Below are 24,201 nucleotides of genomic sequence, written 5' to 3' on the forward strand. Positions count from 1 at the left end.
TACATAGCACTTAGCCTTAACACTTCCAGGCCATTGTAATCATCATGTAAGACTGAAATATAATATTTTTAATAAATTTTGTTGTTTTCAAATAAAATATTTTTAGCAACCATTTAATTTAATTTATTTAGCTATTTTTAGTTACCATAAAATCAATTACAATATTTTAACAAAATCATAATACTTTGATTATAAAAATTATTACGTAATAATAATATATTGGTTACCAAATAAAATTCACTATAGTGTAAATTTATAAGTTAAATCTTTTACAAAACAGTACCATAACAATTTACAACAATATTTTAATTAATTGTGTATTACATTACGCAACAAGTAAATGTAATTGTCAAAAAATATTTTAACATTCATAAATCGTTTTCATAACAATAATACTATTGATTATGAAATATTATCTGTAAAAATATTTTAATTCATTTTAATTAATTAAGCAACAATTATATAATTTAATTTAATCTCGTTGAATATCAAGCGAAGACTTGTCAAACAAATCTGATGTCCATCAAGCAATATATGGATTTAATCTCCGAAGAAAAACTCCACATGCAAACTATGTAACCAATTATTATATCTATATGTATACCTTTCCTCTTTCAGTTATTTATCTTATTGCAGTCAACAAACAACTAGCAAATAATTCAGCAATCACAGTAAAATAAATTTATAAGGATGTTGATACATATCTATGTTCTTCTATAGAAGAGTTCGAGACCATGAGCTGAAATTAAGATGTAGAGAAAAGGAATTTTCCTGGCTGCTTAAGTGTGATTTTCAAACAATTTATCACGGAATATTAATTTCTCTCTACTGAGTTAGATATAACACAAAGGAGAGTTTCTATTGGCTGGTAGCATTAAATTTTCTACGGAAAAAAGTAAACTATGACGTGTAATTGTCGTGTAACCCTTTGCTATGTCATTTCTTCTATCAACAAGTTGAAAGTGGATCTTATAAGATTCATACTAACATCTAGTATAAAATATAATCCTTAAATTTGTTTTTCTAAATATACTTAAAAATTCTAAAACTCGAATAAAAAAAAATCTATCACTTCACTCAAGTTGAAGCAACATTACTTTGCATGGTTCACCCAAGACGCGAACTATGTCCATTGCGGGTCAATTCCAATCGGGTTATTGGGTCACGATTCGGTAATGACGAACACCATAACAATTTGTCTCCAGCCTAGTTCAATGAAGAGTTATAAAGTGACTCTTCTGAGAACTTGACTTCATTAAGTGGGGGGAAATTTTGAGAATGGAACGTACCGCATATGTTTTTCACTTTAAATTGTCATACACGCTTCATCACATGTTGAGGAGAAGTACAGTTGTATAAATCTAATTGTGCCTTCATTCTCAGACATAGGAATCGTAAAAGTGTGAAATTCTTTAAAAGGAGGTTACCTTAACCCTAAGAATAAAATCGTTTGAATTTGAAATTTTTGAGAATGAGCTGCTGTTGAGAAGGACAATCGTGAATCGGAGGTAATTTTCTTAAAATTTTCAAATTAATTTTGTGGATTTCCTGGGTTTATTCAGGCTCAATGATTAGAGAGAGAGGAGGTGTTCATATCATTCAGGGTAATCGTGGTGGTTCAGGGAGTGAGCCTTCACAACGCTGTGAAGTAATTACTCCCATGAAGGCGAAAGCATATGTTTGCACCACCAAGCAGGAAGAGATAAAATGACACTTGGACGCTCGGGGGATTCATATACCCAATTTCACTTATGAGTTCTCGATTTTTGAAGGGTCGTGGTGATTGAATGATACCACTGATGGAAGTTTTATGCTTCCCTCACACATACTAGAATCAGGTTTTCATCTTCCACTCAATCTGGCTTCTCATGGTGGGTCCCGATAGCCTAGGCCTACTTCTCAAGAGGCGCCATTGATTTTGTCTTCCAAAATTTGTATCAACTCAAGGCCTGCAATCGAGGGGGTTTGTAACACTCTTAACCCATCTCCGTCGTCAAATTAGGGTTACGAAGCATTACCGTGCAAATCAAAACAACAATGTCATTTAACGATAATTATTTTAAACTCATTACAACCCTATCAAACATATACATTTGGGCATTAAATCGGGCCTTCAAGCCCTAAAAATAGTTCAAAAACAATTCGGGACTAATTTAAAACAATTCAAAAATTTTGAGAAAAAGTTAAAAACTTTTGAAAACATGGCTCACATGGCCGTGTTACATAGCCCAGACCGTGTGGTATTCGAACAATGGGACACACAGCCGTGTCCCAGCCCGTGTCTTAAACCGTGTAACTCATTGAGTTAGGTCACATGGCCATATCGCAGGCCGTGTGCTAGACCGTGTAACTCACTGACTTGAAATAATAAGTGACAAACGGTGGTGTAATCAGGCCGTGTGTGTCACATGACCGTGTGATAGCCCGTGTCCCAGGCCTTGTGTGCCATAATTTGATACTAAAAATAAGTCATTTTAAGTTCAAAACTTACTCAATCATTCACTTTATTTATGCACACATTTAATAGACCAAAACACCTTTCAAATACACATAAACATACCAATTCAACCAACCTAATTTTCCAAACCAATATGCCATTTCAAGACACCTCATTTATACCAAAACAACTTTAACCAAAATAAGGCAATATTCCCACATTTCAAACACAAAACCTAGTTCATTTAACTACCTAATGACATCAATTGTAACCATTCACATAACATCATTAACATACCAAAAAGGACCATATATTATAAGTACTTACAAGTGACCAAAAGACTTAAACTTGCCTAAGCAATGTAAGTCTAACATACAAAATACATACTCCAAAGACATATTCATACCAAGTTGATCACTAACATTTTCAAAACTACCATAATATAAAGTCCTATACATGCCATTTTTAACCTTGGCCAAAATGACTCAAAAACTACCAAAGTGATTGCTGGATTGTGTGATAGATCTCTGACAAGCCTCCAACTGGTCAAGCTTCAGATATCTATGAACAAAGGAAAATAACTACTTAAGCAAATAGTGCTTAGTAAGCTCGTATAAACTCAAGTAAAAACTTGTCATTCTTAAAGTCAATTTATAAATTACGCATAACATCATTAGCAAGATCATAGGCTTAGTAAAATCATATATAAGCACCATCAAACTCACAAGTTAGCAAGTTCATACATGATACATATAAGTTCAACCATATCATAAGAAGATTTCCATGTACACATCATTCGTCAAAAATTTATTTTATTACTTTCACATCATTTGCGTTCATCAAATTTACCTTTTCAATAAATTATGATCAAACATTCATTTGTATACATACCTTGCCATCTACCTTTAACTACTCGTTGAACCATCTAGATTTACATTGGATACTCAAGAATTCTCACACATAGTGTGCCTTTTCATATAACCGCAACCTTTCATTTTCAATAGTGCTCACATGAGCTGTGGGTCAGAATATTAGCTATATGATGCTGCTTACACGTGCTGTGGAGAATCCACAACAAATGCAGGACCTCAGCCATCAGCAGGACATTCAAGACTAGCACCCAAAACATGAAATCCCTAATGACATGTCATTCGTATCCTAAGAATTCTTAAGGTTCAAACGGGATCATTTATCCACCAATTATTGAAAAAATCGATATTTATATTTTTCAAGTAAGTTTATAATTAACGTAATATAACAAATAATCAATCAAAGTATATTTAGTAAGATTATAATTCATACGAACTTACTTCGATAACTATAGTCGCAAAAGTAGAGTTTAAGATTAATCCAAAGCTTTCTCCTTTCCCCGATTTAAATCCGGTTATTATTTATCTTGATCTAAATAAATAAATTCATTCAATTAAGTACTTCAATTAATCTCAAGTATTCAATTCAATCTATAATTCATATTATCATGAAAATACAAATTACCCCTCTTAATTTAACTTCTTCACAAATTAGTCCTTAAGCTCGTAACTTGAAATTCAACCATTTTAACCTAAACCCATGTTAATCAATTCTACTAGGGGTTTTGAATGGCCCATAATTACCAACAGTTCACATTAAAACCAATGAATTTTACACTTTCAATAATTTAATCCTTAATCTGAAATTCATCAAAAATCACTTAACAAAACAATTTTATTTAACAACTAACTTTAATTATCTATCAATTAACTTCACAAACTCATCAATTTAATTCATAATATATCCTTCAACCTTTAACAGTTTTGCAAATTAACCCCCGGGCTAAGTAGTTTAAGCTAAAATGAGCTCAAAAACATAAAAATCAATAAAAATGGGGATAAAATACATACAATATATAGGAAAAATTCAAAACTGAAGCTTTCTCCCCTCCTTCAATGGCTATTCGATTTTGGATGGAAAAATTAGAAATATGATAACACTTTTACCCTTTTCTTTTGTTTAACATTTTAATGTAATTATCAAATTACAAAGTTAACATTTTAAAACTATTAAAATTTTATTAAAACCTATCCATAAACATCCACTAACATATAACATGGTATAATTACTTCCTAAGTCCACTAATCTTCCTTTACATAACCATTTAATCCTTTTAATTAGCGTAATCTAACTTTTGCACCTTTTTCAATATAGTTCTTTTTACTTAAATAACCATTTAAACATTAAATAAATATTAAAATATTAAAATATTAACTCCCTCGTTAAATAAATATTAACCTTATAAATATTAAATAAATATTAAAATATTTACTCTCTCGTTGAAATCGTGGTCCCGAAACCACCATTTTCAACACCACTAAAAATGGGTTGTTACAGGGTTCGTTGGGCCTGTTTCATTTTACCCCTCGTGATGGGCTGGAATCAATTGTTTCTAATTGGTCTTTGAAACTTCGATTGAATCTCTGTAAATACATGCGGGTCAAGAATAAATTCGGAGTTGGTTTTGACTTTTCCCATTGAATGGGACATTATATCAAAGGCGAGGTGGGCTCAATTCTATAGGCTTCATCGAGGTTGTGTATTGAAGCTGGAAGAGGTGTTAATTGTCAAAAATGTATTTCACTACTATCTCGCAGATCTGAGCCATAATGGGTGGACGCTAGTTGATGATAACAATGGTGTGGACATCATGTTAGTTTTGTCCGCTTAGTTCGCGTCGCCATATGGGGACGTTGATGAGTTAAGACATGTTTTGTTATGGAAGAATGAGGAGCCGGTAATTTATTTTTATACCTTTTGTAAATTAAAGCCTTGTTCGTGGTCCTCCAAACCTGTAGGGGATAAAGAAGGTAGCGTGAACCCCCTTATGATTACTACTTGTGCTGATAATAAACTTTTTAGTCATGCAAGCACAGCTTGTGTTGTTGAAAAGAGTTCAGGGGAATTGACAAGTTTATCCAAGGAGATTGATGAATACATGGACATTCGATATTTTATGCAAAATGTGCGAGGAGGTCCCTTTCGTGCTTTTGTTGGGGAAGGAAGTGTAAGTAGTCAAAAGAAACAGAAGACTGCTGCTGGATCTGCCAATATTGTTCTAAGTAGCAAAGTTGAAGGTAACCCTATAAGGGAACTTCGCCGAAAGAAATGAAAGGATCGGACTGTAATATCTGGTAATGTGGCCACCACTGTTACAGTTCCTGCTGTGATTCCTTCTCCTTTTGGGCCTCCACCTTCGCCAATACCACTAACTGGGGACACCTTTGGCGTGATCTTCAACATGGCCCTCCTAAAGGTTCAATGAAATTTATGTCTACTGGTGGTGAGACACAGACGTTTCTATGGCGGGAGCACCAAAGTATGCAAAAATTTCCTTACTGCCCTATTAAGGTATGAAGACAGTGGAAAGATTTTATGCCTCAAGAAGCAAAAGAGCATGTTTGTCTTTCTACATCATCCAACTTCGTGAAGAAACCATCATTGAAGGAGCTGATATTATATCTTCAGGTAGCATTGGTTGAAGCTGGTATGGTAAGTGTGGGGATCATTGAAGGTATTAGCGAAGAGGAGGTAAGAAGGTTGAAATTTGAGAATGCTTGCCAATCCATCATAGGGGCCCTAAAAAGGGCTCGTGAACTACACAAGTAATTGGATGAAGAAAATAGAAAATTGGTGGAGCAAAATAAGAGGTTACAAAGATTGCCTCACCCTATCTAAAAGAGATGGAAAAATTGTATGAAAAGATTGAGGGTGTGCGAGCTGACAAGGTTGTTTTAGAGGCGATTGTGAAAAGCATAGATAAGCAGCATAAAATTGCTATTTTTAATCTAGAGAAGAGCCATGAAGAGGCCTTGGAAAAATATAAGGTTGATACAATGCAGAGCTTTTAGGATTACTTATCAAATTTAAAGTCAAATTTTTTGCTTCATGCTCAAGTAGTTGGAGGTCCCTTTGATGCTCGCAGGCTGAATTTCGATGCTCTCAATCATCTGACGGGTGTTCAATTGGACTTTGATATCCACTTCCCTTTTGGAGCTGCTTAGGAGAAATTTGTTGAAGAATGGAAAATTTTGAGCAGACTTTATTTTGTAGATACTCCTACTGAGACTAGTGCAACTCCTATTGCTGGATGTGAAGAAAATGTGAACGAAGGAATGGAAGAATAAGATGAAAGCTCATTAACCCTAATGATACTAGTGTCAATTCATAATTTCATTGTATTCATTGCATTTGTTTCCTTTTATTCTAAAATGGAAAACCTATCTTTGCTTACTGTTGAAACTATGTAGTCATTGATTGTGATTCTGTTTGAGCAACCTACATAACTAATTTGTCATCACAAATAACTTAACCCAATATATTTGAATGGTGATCAGGAATCATCATATTATTCAACTGAGTCATGAATTTTGAATGTGAATCATCTAACTCATGAAATAGTAAATCAATGAACTTAGGCTGTGATCATAAATCAACGAGCCTTAATAATATTAGTTGTGATATTAAATTAGTGAGCTATTTGGAGTAACGATAGTAAATAAGCTAACTCAAAGATTTTTCATGATAGTAAATCAATGAACTTAGGCTGTGATCTTAAATCAGTGAGCTATTCAGAGTAACGGAAGAAAACCAGTTAACTCAGAAGATTATTTATGATAGTAAATCAATGAACTTAGGTTGTGATCTTAAATTAGTGAGCTGTTTGGAGTAGCGATACAAAATCAACTGTTAGAGTTGTGACCCAAATTCTTATTAACTAAAATACAAGTGGCAAGATGGGGGATCCATGAGGGCTGCACAAGAAGAATTCGTATAGAAGTTTACTTCCTCTGTTTGATATTGATCTGAATAAGGTGTTTCAACCTTACTTCATTACTTCTATTAGATTTTGATTAGAATAAGGTTTTCTAATCCTATAAATAGACGTAGTCTATACTCCTTGTAATCAATTAGAATTCGGCATTAGTGAATTTTCTTCTCCTCTGCCCGTGGTTTTTCCCGAAAGGGTTTTCCACTTTAAATCTATGTGCTTTATTTTTTTCTTATTACTTTGTGATCGTTCTATATTGCCATTATCGATGTTAGTTCTACATAAACTAACTCAGAGATTATTCATGATAGTAAATCAATGAACTTTGGTTGTGATCTTAAATCAGTGAGCCTTAATAATATCAGATGTGTTCTTAAATCAACGAGCTGTTTAGAGTAGCAATAGAAAATCAACTAACTTAAAAGATTGTTCATGATAGTAAATCAATAAACTTAGGTTGTGGTCTTAAATCAACAAGTTATTTTACATGTTTCAATATTTCCAATTTGAGCAAACTAAATAATATTTGCAAATAGTACATATTTATTGAAAGAGAAAGTAGAACATTCATATATAATATTTTTTAGATAGCGTGTATTCCATGTACGAGGTAGAACAAAGCCATCAATTTTTGTTATTCTATAATCTCCATAGCCTATTTTTCAGACAACTTTTTAAGGTCTCTCCCAATTAGTGGTAATTTTTCCTTGTTATGTTGTTGGGAAACTAGCTTTAATAATTCTCAAGACTAGATCACCCACTTGAAACTGTTTGTTCTTCAGTCTAGAGTTGTAGTATCGAGCAATTTGTTGAGCTTACACAACTTTCCTACTTTTTTTGTCTCATTGACCTCATCAATAAGATCTAAGTTGATCTTGATGGCCTTTTAGTTTGAATTTTCATCAAAATGAGATGTCTTGTGGAATCGCAATCCTATCTTAGTAGGGATTATCGCATTTTCCCCATAACTAGTAAGAATGTTGTCTCTCAAGTTGTTGTGTGAAGAGAAGTCCGTACGACCCATATAATTCTTGGTGGCTCTTCTAACTAGGAACCTTTGTCTCATCAACCTTTTTCTTTAAATTCATTAGTATTTCCTTGTTCATTGCCTCTACTTGACCGTTCATTTGGGGCAGTTTTACACAGCTTTGAGCGAGAGAAATCTGTAGGTGTTAACAGAAGTTCTTAAATTTCCCTGGAATTGGGTTCCATTGTCTGTTATAATCAGAAATCAAATATCGAACATACAAACAATGGATTTCCAAAGAAAAGATTCCATTTGTTTCTTTACTATTATAGCTAGAGCTTCAGCTTCTATCCACTTAATAAAATAGTCCACAGCTACAACTATGAATTTCTTCTAAGATGTAGCTATTGGAAACGGACCCAAAATATCTTTTCCCCAAGTTGCAAATAGCCAAGGACCAGACATCACTTGTAAAGGCTCAGGTGGTGATCGTTGCACTTGAGCATGTTTCTAGCAAGAATCACAAGTGCAAACCATGTGGTGTGCATATTTTTGTACAGTTGGCCAGTAATACCTTTGCCTAAGAACCTTCTGTGCTAACAGTCTTCCTCCTAGGTGATCACTGCATATTCCCTCATGTATCTCTTTCATAACATATTTAGCTTCAATGGGAGTGAGACATCTTAAAAGTTGCTGGGAGTAACCTTTTTTATAAAGTACACCCTCTGACATGATATATCTAAAGGTGATAGATTGAATAGTTTTAATTGAATGAGAGTTAAGTAGTTTGCAGATAAAATAATATATTAAAATGTAAATAATAACATTGTACTTTGCGGCCTTATGTTGTATTTTGGAGAGCTCTTTTTTGTTGAGCTGGTGAGTTTCCCCTTGTTGAGCTGGTGAGTTTCCCCTAGATAACTGTCTAACCTCTATCTTCCCAAACTGAGTGAGTAGCTGAGTAGCTATGGCATGGTAATTCTTTAGGCTAGGCACTTTTACTTTGTACTCCCCATTCATTTACTTCACTACGAGCTGAGAATCAATGCATATTACTAGCTCCCTTTCCCCCAGCTGAAGAGCTAGTTGTAGCCCAAAAATTAATGCCTTATACTCCACAGCACCGTAAGATGCATGGATGCTGAAGGATAAGCCATACTGCCACTCATTCTTGTTAGGGTCTTTAAGGAGAACACCCGCTCCTAATCCCATCTTCGTTATTGAACCATTGACATAAATTGTCTAGCATTTTGGCTTCGTAGTTGAGCTAGTTTACCCTTGTGATAAGCTAACTACTACATCTTGTATAATCAATAGAAATTTTTTTTAGAACCAAATGTATATTTGTAATGGAATATCATCAAGAAAAACAATTACTTGTAAAATAAAATTCCAATAATCATTATGACATACTATTGTATCATCTATGTGAGTAATAGTGTTTCAAATTAAAGAGTTACCTGTAGGGTCTGGCGATCTATCAAAAGAACATTTCACTATGAAATCAACTAAGATATGAGCTTTGATTACTGTTATTGGGGCTTCCTCTATTCTAAATTATGCTAGTTCAATTCCCCACTTGGTTATTCTTCCTAAAGTATCTACTTTAGATAATATGTATTTGATGGGTTGGTTTGTTATGACTGTCATGGGATGGCCTTGAAAGTATGGCCGCAACTTGCGAGCTGCCACTATTAAAGAAAAAATATGATTTTTCTGTCTTAGAGTACCTTTTCTTGCCATTCTGCAACACTTTGCTAACATAGTACACTTCGACAACCCCTTTTGTCCTGATCAAGACTGCTGTCATTGTTTCTTTAAATGTTTCCAAATAAAAATAAAGAGTCTCTCCCACTCAAGGTGACATCAAAAGTGGTGGAGATGTGAGGTACAACTTGAGCTTTTTCAAAAGCAGCCTAGCATTCCTCTATCCAACTAAAACAAGTTCTTATTGCCTTAAAGAAAGGTAAGCACTTATCTATCATTCTGGAGACAAACCTATTGAATGCAACCACCCTCCCCGTTAAGCACTGAACGCCTTTAATAGTCTTCGGGGCAGACAGATCTAGAATGACTCGAATGTTCTCAAGGTTCACCTCTATGCCTCTTTCTGAAACCATGAAGCTTAATAATTTTCTACTCACACCAAAAACACATTTCTCTGGATTTAACGTCATGTTATAGGACTACTGAATAGCAAAAGCTTCAGACAAATACCCAATATGCCCCTTTAATGTAGAACTCTTCACCAACATGTCATCTACATAGACCTCAACACTATAACCAATCTGTTCTTTAAAATCTTATTAACCAACCTCTGATATGTCGTACTGCATTCTTCAACCTAAAAGGCATAACTTAAAAATAAAATAAACCTTATTCTGTGAAAAATTTTGTTTTATCCTAATCCTCTTGGGCTATATAAATTTGACCATAAATTGAGAATACTTTCATGAAGCTCATGAATCTATTACTTGATGACGCATCAAACAGTCTATCAATCGAGGGCAAAGGAAAACCATCTATTGGACAAGCCTTATTAAGACTGGTAAAATCAATTCACATTCTCCATTTTCCATTAGTCTTTTTCATCATCACAACATTTGACACCCAGTCTGGGTACGACACCTCCTTGATAAACCCTGCTGAAAGTAGTTTACCTACCTCTTGTCTAATTGCCTCCACAATCTGTGGAGCAAATCTTCTTCTTTTTTGTTTGACCGATTTGGCCTCGAGAAACACATTTAACCGATGGATTATCACCTGAGGATCCACACCACTCATGTCCACTGTTGACCATGCAAAAATGTTTGAATTCTCCCTCAAGCACTATACTAATTCCACATTTTCTTCTTCTGCTAATATTGATAAGATCCTTACCAACTTATCTGTGTTATCATAAAACAATTGCAAATTTTCTATGACTCCTATTATCTCTAGCTTGTGAATTCTTTCCTCACTTCTCATATCCAGACTATCTAAATGTAAAACCTGGATAGCCACCTCTACTTGTTGCGAGCTCTGACCTTGTGGCTTCTACTCTTTCGTTTGCTTAACTGTCAACATATGACATTGTCTGGCTGTTCGCTGGTCAGATTTGTTAAAACCTAGCCCTATCCTAGTAAGGGATTTAATCTTCATACAAAAATTGGCAATCATCATTTTAGCCGTTCTCATAATAGGACACCAAAAAATGGCGTTGCAAGCAATTTGATGGTCCACCACAAAGACCTGAACATATTTTGTGGTAGTGTGCTTGCCATCTCTAAGGGTAACAGGCAGAGTGATACACCCTTTCACCTCGACTGGATGGTTTGCAAAGCCATATAAAGGGCTCGTCTTCTTCAAAGTATGCTTCTTCATCCTATCTTCTGATATGCATCCAAAGTTAACATCTCCATGACACTTCCACTATCAACCAAAATTATTTTAACCTCAAATCCTGCTATAGTTGTTGATATGACCATAAGGTCATTTCCCTCCTTATCACATATCGAATCCCCATCCTCCTCATTAAATTCCACTTTCTACTTCTCTTGCCATCGTAGCCTCTTCGATGAATTAACTAACATCAGACTCCTGAGATGAGTCTTTCCCTTCGTGTTAGACGTCATCCACTCTTCATCTATACCAATTATCACATGTATTATGCCTTTAACCTTTTGTTTACCTTTATCAATGCCCCACAAACTCTAACCTGATGACGAGGCATCCTGAGCCAAAAAATCTTTTAGCATGTCATTTCTAACAACCTCTTCCATAGCATCCTTCAAAGTGAAACAATCCTTAGTATTGTGTTTCATGTCATTGTGAAAACTACATCTGTCTCTTGAGTTGGACCTTAACTGACTACATCACATAGGTGGTGGGCTCGAAAAAATGCCCAAACTTTTAACCTGACTAAGAATGTAGGTATGCGAAGCATTTAAGGGTGTGTACGCTTCAAATTTTCCATGTGGGACATTCCTCATTGTGTGCTCGCTCTGAGGCCTCTAGAATGCCCTTGGGGATTCATTCTGTGAGTAACTCCTCTATTGCCCCCAGCTTAGACTCGTAGACTCTGAGAAGAAGGACCTTGCTAGCTGCGCACACCCTGGCGGCCCCTAAATTGCCTATTATCCCTTTAGAAAGTGTTACAAGCTGCTCTTTTAATTTCCTCTGCCTCAACAAACTTATGGACCCTCTCGTATAAGTTTGCCTAACTCTGTGGCCTATTATTAGTAAACAAAAATTACACATGCTCATTTTGGACTCCTATACTAAAGGCATCAATGGCCCACTAGTCCTTCAAGTTTTTTGTGATCAATGTGGCTACATGTAACCATTTGACATATTCCTACAAAGATTCTTCATCCCTTTGTTTCACTGGCATCAAACCCATAGGAGTGTTTTTTATTATCTTATGGGCTCGAAATATTTCAAAAAGAATCTGACCTAACTGCGAGAAGCTTTGAATGGAGTCTTGTGGCAAAGATAAATATCAATCCTTCGCACTTCCCCTGAGAGTCGTTGAGAAGGCTTTACACTTCTTTGCATCTAAAGCCCCTAACACATTCATATAATCATTATACTATAATAGATGGGCTTATAGTGGCTACTTCTAGAGATAAAAGGTTGTTAGAACAAAACAACGAGTCCATGTTGTTTACATCAGTGTGCAATTCTAGAACATTTGTACGCAAAACATCCATCTCATTCTGTCATGGCTTTGTATGTGCTCTCATAGCCTCCTCCTAAAGAGGTGTGACCTGGTATTAAAGATCAGAGTGATCGAACTGCATCTTTCTTCTTAGATCTTCATTCATTTTTAGCAACTCCTACTGAAACAATTTTTGTTGTTCAAATTTGATACTTTTTTGAGTCATTTGTTCCTTCATCAACCTTAATTTCTCTTGTAAACTCAATAATTGTTGCGGCGTTACCCCTTGATCAGAGGGGAAGACGGTCCCTGACTAGAGGGAGCATTAAGATCGAAAGAATTGGAGGCACCTGCCTGGCCCAAGTTGCCCAGATTTTCTGGTCAGTGAACAAACCAACCAACAAAGAGGTCCATTTTACGAGGTTGATTACTAGTGTCAGAACCTCCTACTTAGACTTACGGAAGCTTTTGGGGAAATTCTCATTAGGGTGAGTCATATTGGTTTTCTGATTATTTAAAGATTGGAGGTCTGTCCATGCTCACCGCACTTAATTGTTGAGTGTTTCTGTGTCTGTGTCCTCTAAAAGGGTTAAATTCTCTATTTATATGATACGGTTAGTGTTCATGTATTTGACGTCGTAGGTAGGTCCCCATGCATGACACGTACCCTATTCTAGGATTAACATGTGTTTCCTAGGTGCGGGTTCGCCTACATGGTAGTGTAAACTCATCTCGTGAGGGATCATGAGAGGATGTGAACTCATCACGTGCGAACCCCAAGACACAAACTATGTAGGTTGTGGGTCGATTCCAATCCCGTAACAGGATCGCAGGTCGATAATGAAGAACATCATAACAACTAGTAATTATTATTATTTTATAAGCATGGCTTGCAGTTAAGGCTAGGGATAGTGTTTCACTTTCTGGTTGTGTGATTCAAGCTACTAGCTAGTAGTAGATCTTAATTAGGGCATAACTGGACCTTTTTTTTTGTTGCTATTGGGTTTTTTGGGTGTTATTTTTGTAAGATTTTAGATAATATTATTAGGTCAATTAAGTTTAAAATTAAGTGATTTAATTTTAATTGATTAAGTTATTTATTTTTATAAAAGTGTTTGACATATTGAATTAAAAGTAATAATTATATCTGAAAAAATAGTTTATCTATCTATTAAGGTTTAACATGAAAAAAAATTAATAGAAAGTTACAGCCTCATGATTAGGATTGTGTTACAAAATTAGAAAGATTATCGCACTCGTCTTTGTCAAATTGAGGGTTTTTTACCCAAATAGTATTAAAAAATGCCAAAATGGTATGTTGCAACAACTATGTACCAAAATGGTACATTTAGATGGGTGGAGGGTGGTGCATAGGCGGCAGCACCTTGATATCCTAACACAAACCTGATTGAAAAAAAAAATAAAACAATGGTAGAGGCATGTAGATTGGCGGCATACATGGAAAAATACAGGTCGTATATGGTAAAAATCAGACCCAAAAAATGACCTACTGACACGATGGGACAGGACATTGGGTCACGCCTAGGGAAGAGGCGACACCCCCAGTGCCACCTATGCCACCACAGTGGCAGGCGATGGGATGGCTGCATGCAGTTCATTTGTTTTTTGTGTGTTTGGGGATCTTATAATGGTCCCCAAGGTTCATTTTTGGCCGGTGAGTGAATAAGAAGAAAGGGAAGGAGAAGAAAAGAAGAGAAGAAGAAGAAGGAGAAAGAGAGGGTGGGAAGGGAAGGGAAGGGAAAAAGAAAGAAAAAAAGAAAAGGAAAAAAATAGAAAAGAAAAGATAATTTTTTATTATAAATTAATGGATTAATGTTAATTTAATTTGTTTTTGTTGTTATTATTGTTGATTTAATTCAGATTTAATTTTTAAATTTATTTTTGTAAGGTATTATTTGGTTAAAAAAGCTATTAAGGTATGTTTGTATTTATTTTATATTTTCATTCATTCATAATTTATTTTTAATGTTTATTGAAGTAAAAAGCCTATTTATGTTATGTACAAAGAATGTTTTATTATTTTATGTAATTTATTTGTTATGTGTGTTTTAGGTTGATTAGATATATTTTTATGAAATTTATTTGGCATGTTATTTTGATTATTTTAATATTTTTTATTTTAATATTGTTTTTTATAAATATTAAAAATTAAATTTCTTTTGAACTTCTATGAAAAAGAATTATATTTTTAACAATAGTTAAGTTGGCATGTTATTATATATATATATATTATATTTTAAACCAAAACATTTTGCTTATTATCATTTTAAAATAATAATAATAAATATTCGTATTTATTATGTATCGTTTATGTTATGCTTTTGTTATATTTTTTATTGGCATGTTATTTTTAGTATTTTAATATAAATTTTTGCTTTTTGTAGGTAAAAGATTAAACCATTGAGATGGAATTTGTGAATGGGACCATTGAGTTGGAGTTTGAGTTGGAATTTATAAGATATATTTATTTTGTTAATGTAGTATAGAAAAAATATAATGTGGAAAAAACTATTTGGTATTTTTTTTTGTAATTAAAAGCAATATATAAAATTTAGGTATTTTGATAAATATTTAAAATTCATCAAACTTTGAAATTAATAACAAACATTTATTTTGAAATTGCGTGTATCGCAATGGCTCCATTAATTAAGAACGATGGTCACATATCAAACACAATTAATAATATAGTAATATATTGTTATTTGTTAATCACGGGTTCCCTTAAAAAAAGATCTACATAATTAATAAATTATGTTATTATAACTATTTTCTGTAATTTAACACTGTTAGGGCTCGTACCGCACATTAAGGGGTCGGGTGAATGGTTTAGGATATTCCCCGGATGAACGACTGATGTCATACTTGGAGTTAGCTGGATTTGGGTCAGCAGCATTGATCCGGACGTTTGATTTGCAGTATGATTTAATATCTGCATTGGTCGTGCGTTAGCACCCGGAGACCCACACTTTTCATTTGTCGTGTGGGGAGTGCACTGTCACTCTGGAGGATGTTGCATTGCAACTTGGGCTACCAATCGACGAGAGTGTCGTAACGGGCATAAGTACGATAGCTGAGCCGACTGCCCTTTGTTATAGCCTACTAGGAGTTTCTCCCGCCGATGCTGGTTCCAATTTTACGGGTTTGAAATTTTCATGACTAAAAGCCAATTTTAAACATTTATCAATTAATGCCACTAAGCATGAGGTGATGTGTGCAGCTCGAGCGTACATTATGCATATTATAGGGGGTGTACTAATGCCCAATGCGAACAACAATTGGGTTCATTTGATGTATTTACGCCTATTAGTTGATTTGCAAAATGTTCGCTCGTATAGTTGGGGTTCCACAGTTCTGGCTATGTTGTATCGTAAGCTTTGTCGGATGACAAAGCCTGATGCCGTATACCTAGGCTGATGCCTTGTATTACTGCAGTCATGGGATCTTTATCGGATGCCATTCTTGGCATCGGTTAGGCACCAACCATACGTATTTCCACTAGTGAACATATGATAAAATTTAACTTGTTATTAATTGACATTTTTTTATAATGATACTATTCTAACGATATTATATTTACTTGTAATTTGTTGTCATAGATGGAGTTTTTATCCGGGTATCGGGAGGTCATACATTGTCCTGATATATCGTCTGATGATTGAACAACATGCCGGGGAAGGGGTAAGTTATTCCAATATTTGTGACATGTAATTACTTTGTATATCTTACTCGATCCGTGTTAAATTTTAACCATGTTACTAATCGTGCAGTTTATCTAGATGCCCTATCGGAGACCAGAAATTGCGGCTGTTATACCCTCGTCTGCCCACATTCATTCTAACCTGTGGTGCATTAACATACCAATTATCAATTTCCAGACAGTCGAGTGGTATAACGGGGATCGAGTACTCCGGTAGTTTGGTTGCATCCAGTATATCCTGGATCTGCCAATATAGTTGGGGAAGATTCACAGGATCAACAAGATAGGAAAACATGGAAATAATTGGGGGGTTGTGCATCAAAAATATATTGTAGTGTGGGATAATTGAATGGCGCGGAGACCTCAGATGGATATTTCTTCCGATTTGTGACCATCGTTAGAGTACATACAATGGTACTCTAGTACGGGAAAACCGTATTTACTTGGTGGCCAGTCGACTGTAGTCCCCTACACATGCATCGACCTGGGGCATACGAGCCAGTGCTCGATATAGAGGTCGAGCCAGAGCTAGAGCCTGAGCCGGAGCCTGAGCCAGAGCCCGAGCTCGAGCCCGAGCCTGATAGGTCGTATGCACATTCGGCTGATAGTTTTTATCATTAGGATTTACGGGTCAATGACTATTTTTCGGGCTCGTCAGGACACGAATATCATTTTGGGTTTGATATCTTTAGTCCAGTACCATCGCAGTACAGCACTCCTACCTGCCCGTATCCACAGCATTACTCTACTCCTCCTGGGTCGTATCCACCGCAGTATAGCACTCCTCCCGACTCAAGTTCATCGATGGCATTCGGGGCATATGATTTTTCTTTCATGTTTTGCACACCCCCACCTGCGACTGAAAAGGATGTTGATCGCCAAAATCACCCACAACGTGAACGTCGACCCTTGCAGAAATATACCCCTAGGATCACACCATAAAACCTCAATTTTAGGGGTTTCTTGCAATTTAAATATTACAAAGTTTGTACTTTTTTATTCTAAAAAATATAATTCAAGAAAAAGACAATCTTTGTATTTATTTAATTAGATTAATTGCAACATTACAACATTAAAACACTAAAACAACATTAATATAAATTTTGTTTGTAATATAAATTAAATACATTACATCACTAAAAATTGGAACCAACATTGTAATATAAATTGTGTTATATAAATTAAATACATTACAACATTAAAAATTGGAACAAACTTTGTAATATAAATTAGGTACATTGGATTACATAAGCTCAATTCCTACCCGATTGTGATGATTGTCCAATATTGTAGTTTCGCTGCGGGCATTTACTCCGATTATGACCAGCTAATCTGCATAATCCACAACGCTTACGGTCAGATTTCTCCCTAATGCCCACTTCATTATGGATTCTGGATGATTGCAAACGACCTTTCGGATTCCTACCCAACCCTTTGTCTTGGACAAGCTCAAAAGTCATCGGAGGCACCTCCCACGTAGATAGGTCAGGCAGGACGAGGAACTCGTTCTCCCAGACATGCAACATGCACTTGAAGGTGTACACATCATCGACAAATTGTTCAACATTGAGCGAGACTTTAGCACATGCTGCCACGACATGCGTACATAGATAATGAAATATTTGGAACCTCCTATAATCGCATCGTCTGTTTCGGAGATCAATTTCATAGGACCTAGGTGGTATACCGGGTCGACGACCGATAGTTTCCGTAACTCAAAACATTTGAAGAAATTGTTAATTTACTTCTACATTCATCGACCTCGCCATCTGACGGTTCGCAACCATTGCATCCCTGACATCTTCAACAAACACGTGTCCCACCTCTATTTGGTTGACTTATTGCTGACCCATTCTTGGCATCAAGGTAGCCAACCAGTAGAATATAGCCGAGAAGACAGATGAAATCGGAAGATGTCGTGTTTTTAACAACGCAGCGTTGATCCCCTCCACCAAGTTTGTGGTCATTTGAGCATAACGAAAACCCTCATAAAAACTTTGAGTCTATTGCCACGGCTCCATGGTACCCAACCACTGTCAGAAAGATGTGTTCGTTTAACCCTCCATGTCACTCTCGAGTCGAGTTATTCTTTGGCGGAAAATGTATGGCTCTAGCTTGTGTGCTGTATATGTATTAAGAAAAGATAAGTTACAGTACTGCCATAAAATATTAAAACTTATATTGAAAAGATAAGGTTATCCTTTACCCATTCTCACAACTTGTCTCCACCAGTCTACATTCTTTTAATCTCAATAGAAGTTAGACGCGATGTGTTAGATGTAGTAAATGGATCTCCATGGCACACCGTAATGCTAATGGCGGCAATTAATCCTTTCCCTCTATCGGAGATGATCCAAATATTATTGTTGCTAATAGCATACATCCGCAGGTTGGTAAGGAAGAATTCCCACGATTCCATGTTCTCGTTATCTACGATGGCAAATGCTATCGGGAGCATGTTCTTGTTGCTGTCTTGAGCAACCGCTAGAAGTAGGATCTGTGTAGATTTTCCATATAGCCAGGTCCCATTTACTTGCACAAACAACTTGTAGAGGGGAAATGCGCGCACACATGGATCAAACATCCAGAACATTCGATGAAAAATTATTTTTCCCGGTTGTAGTTGGTCATCCGGGCCGTAATAAGGTCGTGCCTGTAACTCAATGACAGTCATTGGTACGTACTCTGACATAGCGGGTATCCATCCCTGTAGCTTATTATACGATGCATCGAAATCCCCGTAAAATTGCTCTATTGCCATCTGTTTAGCTATCCACGCCTTTCAGTATGATACTCGATATTGGAATCGTGCCTGCATTTCAGCAATCAGTACCAAAACTTTAATGGTCGGCATGTCCTTCACCATTGGCAGGATACACATACAGATAGTTTTGGAATCAAGTTTTTGATGATCTTCTGTCATACGTGTTGATGTGCATGTGTGAGGCCCAAAATTTTTTTGTATCTCCCACATCTACGAATTTTGAATAAATGCATCTCGTACCCACCAAGTGCAGCATTCTGTCGACTTCCAACACTCCCCAATATATAATGTCAGTTTAGACACTACGACTTTGCAGTCCACTGATATATTCATGCTATACCGCTTAATAGCAAATACGCACTCTTCATTACTTTCGAATCTCTGGCCTATGAACAACTCCTCAGGATCAGAATTTATGGCTAGCCGATGAGTAGGTAGTATTTCAGGGTACTCCGAGAACTCAGCTACGTGTGCCGAGTCGAGGTCTATGAGCGACATGTGTGGCCCAGGATTATTGTGTATCACAATGCGTCGAATCTGGTTCCCGACTGAAGACGCATTAATGTTTCCATTGTCATTCACGTCTTCGTCATCAATATCATTGGGCCCTCATCCACATCGGGACCACTATCACAATCGACCTCTTGATCACAAGGATCACTACTATCGTATCCATCATCACCAACCACATCAATATCGGGTGCAACATTAAGATCGGTATTGATCCAACGTATAGTCGATTCACTATCAACGTACGATGCTGGAGCCACCATGCACGATTCTTGAGCTCTATGTTCTTCACCATATGCAAAGAGATCTTCATTTGGCTCCACATCGGCTAACTCAACAAATAAGTGAATCGGTGCATTTTGGTCACTCCAATTCCCACAATAAAGAGCGATCATTATCTCCACGTCTTCATCATCTACAAGTTCCATTTCGGTGAATTTTATAGGATCTGTCGAAACTAAAAACTTGTAGAAAAGTTTGAGATCCTTCTCCCACAACGTCTAATAATTTTTGCGTCAATCATTTCCTTCATACCATCGAACGAGACATTTCTATTAAATCTTATTGCTATTTGTTGCTGACATTCAAATATACATACAATGGTTGTTGTCAAGATGATTCCATTGAAATAAACGCATACGAAAAATTGATTATCCATCTTCAATACTCAATCTGTTAAAAAATAAACAAAAATTCTCAAAACAATTTCGAACAGCATAAAAATACTTATAAAAAACTTTAATGAATGAAAAACTCCAGTTCTATCAAATTTATTGTCATTTCTAACAATATCTATGACAAAAATATTTTCAAGATTTATATATTTTTCCTATTGTTATCACTAACTAACAATTACTAACATAAAAACTTTCAAATATATTAAAAAATTTAAAACATAACATTCTCAATAATCTAAACACAAAACTTACTAACAAATCACAATAAACAAAATACTTTAAAACAAAACATAAAAATAACACTAAACAAACTATATAATACTAACAAAATAATTTTTCTTATCATAATCTATTATAATTGAAAATAACAATAAAAATAAAAATACCTTTTCTTTATTCTCTTCTGCCTCTCTTGTTCTGCTAATCTTTTTTTCAAACTGATAAGAGTCGCATGGGGGAATGGGGGGGGGGAGGGAAATATACTAGGTGTGTCGCCTATCAGATAGGCACCACTAGTGCCGCCTATCAGATAGGGGTCACTGGTGCCGCCTATCAAGTAGACACCACACCCCCTTCGTATTTTTGTACCCGTATATACCAGAATGGAAAAGTGGTGCCGCCTATCCCTTTGGCACCACTACTAAAATATTATTATTTTTAATTATATTGTGTAAGAATGAGGGTGGTACCGCCTATGCACCACCCTCCACCCATCTAAATGTACTATTTTGGTACATAATTGTTGCAACATACAATTTTGATTTTTATATATATATTATTTGGGTAAAAAACCCTCAAATTGAATGATTAACTTCAACTTTATATCAATTATTAATATATGTGAAAATCATATTATTTTAAATATTTTAAAATTGTTATTTATATATACATACTATTTTTAAAAGTTTGGTTAAGTTTATGTTACCTATTAATCGAATCCCAACTTAGTTGTAAAATTACCAAATGTTCATTTCTTTTACAAAGCAATAAATATTATTTCAAGATATTTATGTCTTTTTATATTGTTGGTAAATTTGGAAAGGAAACCATGAGATTTGAACTCAACACATCATCACATTCATTATAAATTTTATATAATTTTAGAAATAAATCTCAAAACTGTACATGAACTTTGACTTGATGTGCAATTTGATACATGAAATATTAATTTAATTCAATTTTGGCAAATTACTAATAAAATCATTGATATAACACTATTTTAAGTATACATATTGGAATATAAATATTTATATATATTTAATATAAAAATAAAATGATGTATTTATTCCTTTAAACATTTATAATTGAATCGAGATTAAAATATCAAATATATATTTGAACCACAATCAAAATTTCATGTGTATAATTACACCAAATTAAAATTCATATATAAAATTGTAAATCAAATAAAAATATATATAATTTTAAATTTTATCTAAATATTTATAAATTTATTTTTCTACTCACATTCTTAATGTTTCATAATTTAATGCAATATTAAATTTTCTGTTTACATATCATGAAATTTTACAATTATTTGCTATAAAATTTCGAGATTCTTCAAAGCAATCAGTAGCCAAATTAAAATAAAAAGCTTTGTGGTTACTTTGTGATAAAAACCAGACTTTAGCATCATTCCTGCAACTGTACGCAGCACAACTTTTCACAGTAGTAATGGGAAAAAAGGTCATCAGTTTATATAAAATAAGATTTTATTATTTTTAATTTTATATTATTATTTAAAGACTTAATTGAGATGATATCACCGATCAATTAGATTTCAGTTTAGTTGAGAAATTATTGAAAATTTATTTTTTTATAAAATAATTGTTGGACAAAACACGTTAGCGAACAAATATGAATATAAATAAAAAAATATTTATATAAAATAAAATAAATATTTATATTTAGAATATCCGAGAAATCAATTAAATAAGATTATGACAAACCAAAAATCGAATAAAGAATCAAGTTTTACAAGATGTTGAGGCATATTTTACATAGTTTCCTTAAGACAGATTCGACCGCTCTTACGGTACTTGGAGAAACCTTGGTCGACTCCCAGGACACAACAACACGATGATCAAAATAGTAGCACCTCTGCGGTGATCAACGAACAAACATTGACTTCTTCTATCATCGGAACATTGGAAAATATGGTAAGGAAAAGAGAAGAATTTTCGAGAGAAAAATAAACTCGATTTTAGAGAGTCTGTTGGTGTTTTTTTTTAATTCTAAATAATTCTTTAGGCTTTTATAGGCATTCAATATGGAGGTATTTTGGAAATTTTCATTAATAAAGATACAAAATTTGCATTAAAGGAGTCATTAAATCAATTTGATTAAAATCAAATCAAATTGATTAGAATCAAATAAAATCAAGATAAATTTCCTTTTATAAATAGATTCTTTATGTTTGCTGAGAAAAATTAACTTTCGTGCTGGGCTAAAATATCCGCAGGCTCATTTTGCGCCCGACTAGTCTAGACATTTCGCGTCGCCCACGTTGTGCTGGTGCACCCCAACCCCGATGGGTTTGGATCTGCAACCCCCTACGCGCAAGGTAAGGTTTCAAGCTTAGTCATTCAATCACTCTTCAAGTGGATTCTCATATATATTTGTGTTTTTTTTTTAAATTCTGAAGAATTCTTTAGGCTTTTATAGACAATCAATATGAAGGTATTTTGGAAATTTCCATGAATAAAGAAACAAAATCTGCAATAAATGAGCCACTAAATCAATTTGATTACAATCAAATCAAGATAAATTTCCTTTTATAAATAGATTCTTTATGTTTGCTGAGAAAAATTAACTTTCGTGCTGGGCTAAAATATCCGCAGGCCCATTTTGCGCCCGACTAGTCTAGACATTTCGCGTCGCCCACGTTGTGCTGGTGCACCCCAACCCCGATGGGTTTGGATCTGCAACCCCCTACGTGCAAGGCAAGGTTTCAAGCTTAGTCATTCAATCACTCTTCAAGTGGATTCTCATATATATTTGTGTGTGTTTTTTTTTTTTTAAATTCTGAAGAATTCTTTAGGCTTTTATAGGCATTCAATATGAAGGTATTTTGGAAATTTCCATGAATAAAGATACAAAATCTGCATTAAAGGAGCCATTGAATCAATTTGATTAAAATCAAATCAAGATAAATGTCCTTTTAAAAACAGATTCTTTATGTTTGCTGAGAAAAAATAACTTTCGTGTTGGGCTAAATATCCGCAGGCCCATTTTGGGCCAGATTGGTCTGGACATTTCGAGTTGCCTATGTCGTGCGAGTGCGCCCCAACCCCGATGGGTTTGGATCTGCAACCCCCTACGCTCAAGGCAGGGTTTCAAGCTTAGTCATTCAATCACCTTTCAAGTGGGTTCTCATATATATTGGGGGTCTTTCTTAAAATTCTGAAGAATTCTTTAGGCTTTTATAGGTATTCAATATGGAGGTATTTTGGAAATTTCTATGAATAAAGATACAAAATTTGCATTAAATGAGTCATTAAATCAATTTGATTAAAATCAAATCAAGATAAATGTCCTTTTAAAAATAGATTATGTATGTTTGTTGAGAAAAAATAACTTTCGTGTTGGGCTAAAATATCCGTAGGCCCATTTTTGGCCTGACCGTTCCAGACATTTCCCATCACCTATATCGTTCGAGTGCGCCCCAACCCTGATAGGTTTGGATCTG

Source organism: Gossypium raimondii, chromosome 3 (genome assembly GCF_025698545.1).
Source record: "Gossypium raimondii isolate GPD5lz chromosome 3, ASM2569854v1, whole genome shotgun sequence".
Taxonomy (NCBI): domain Eukaryota; kingdom Viridiplantae; phylum Streptophyta; class Magnoliopsida; order Malvales; family Malvaceae; genus Gossypium; species Gossypium raimondii.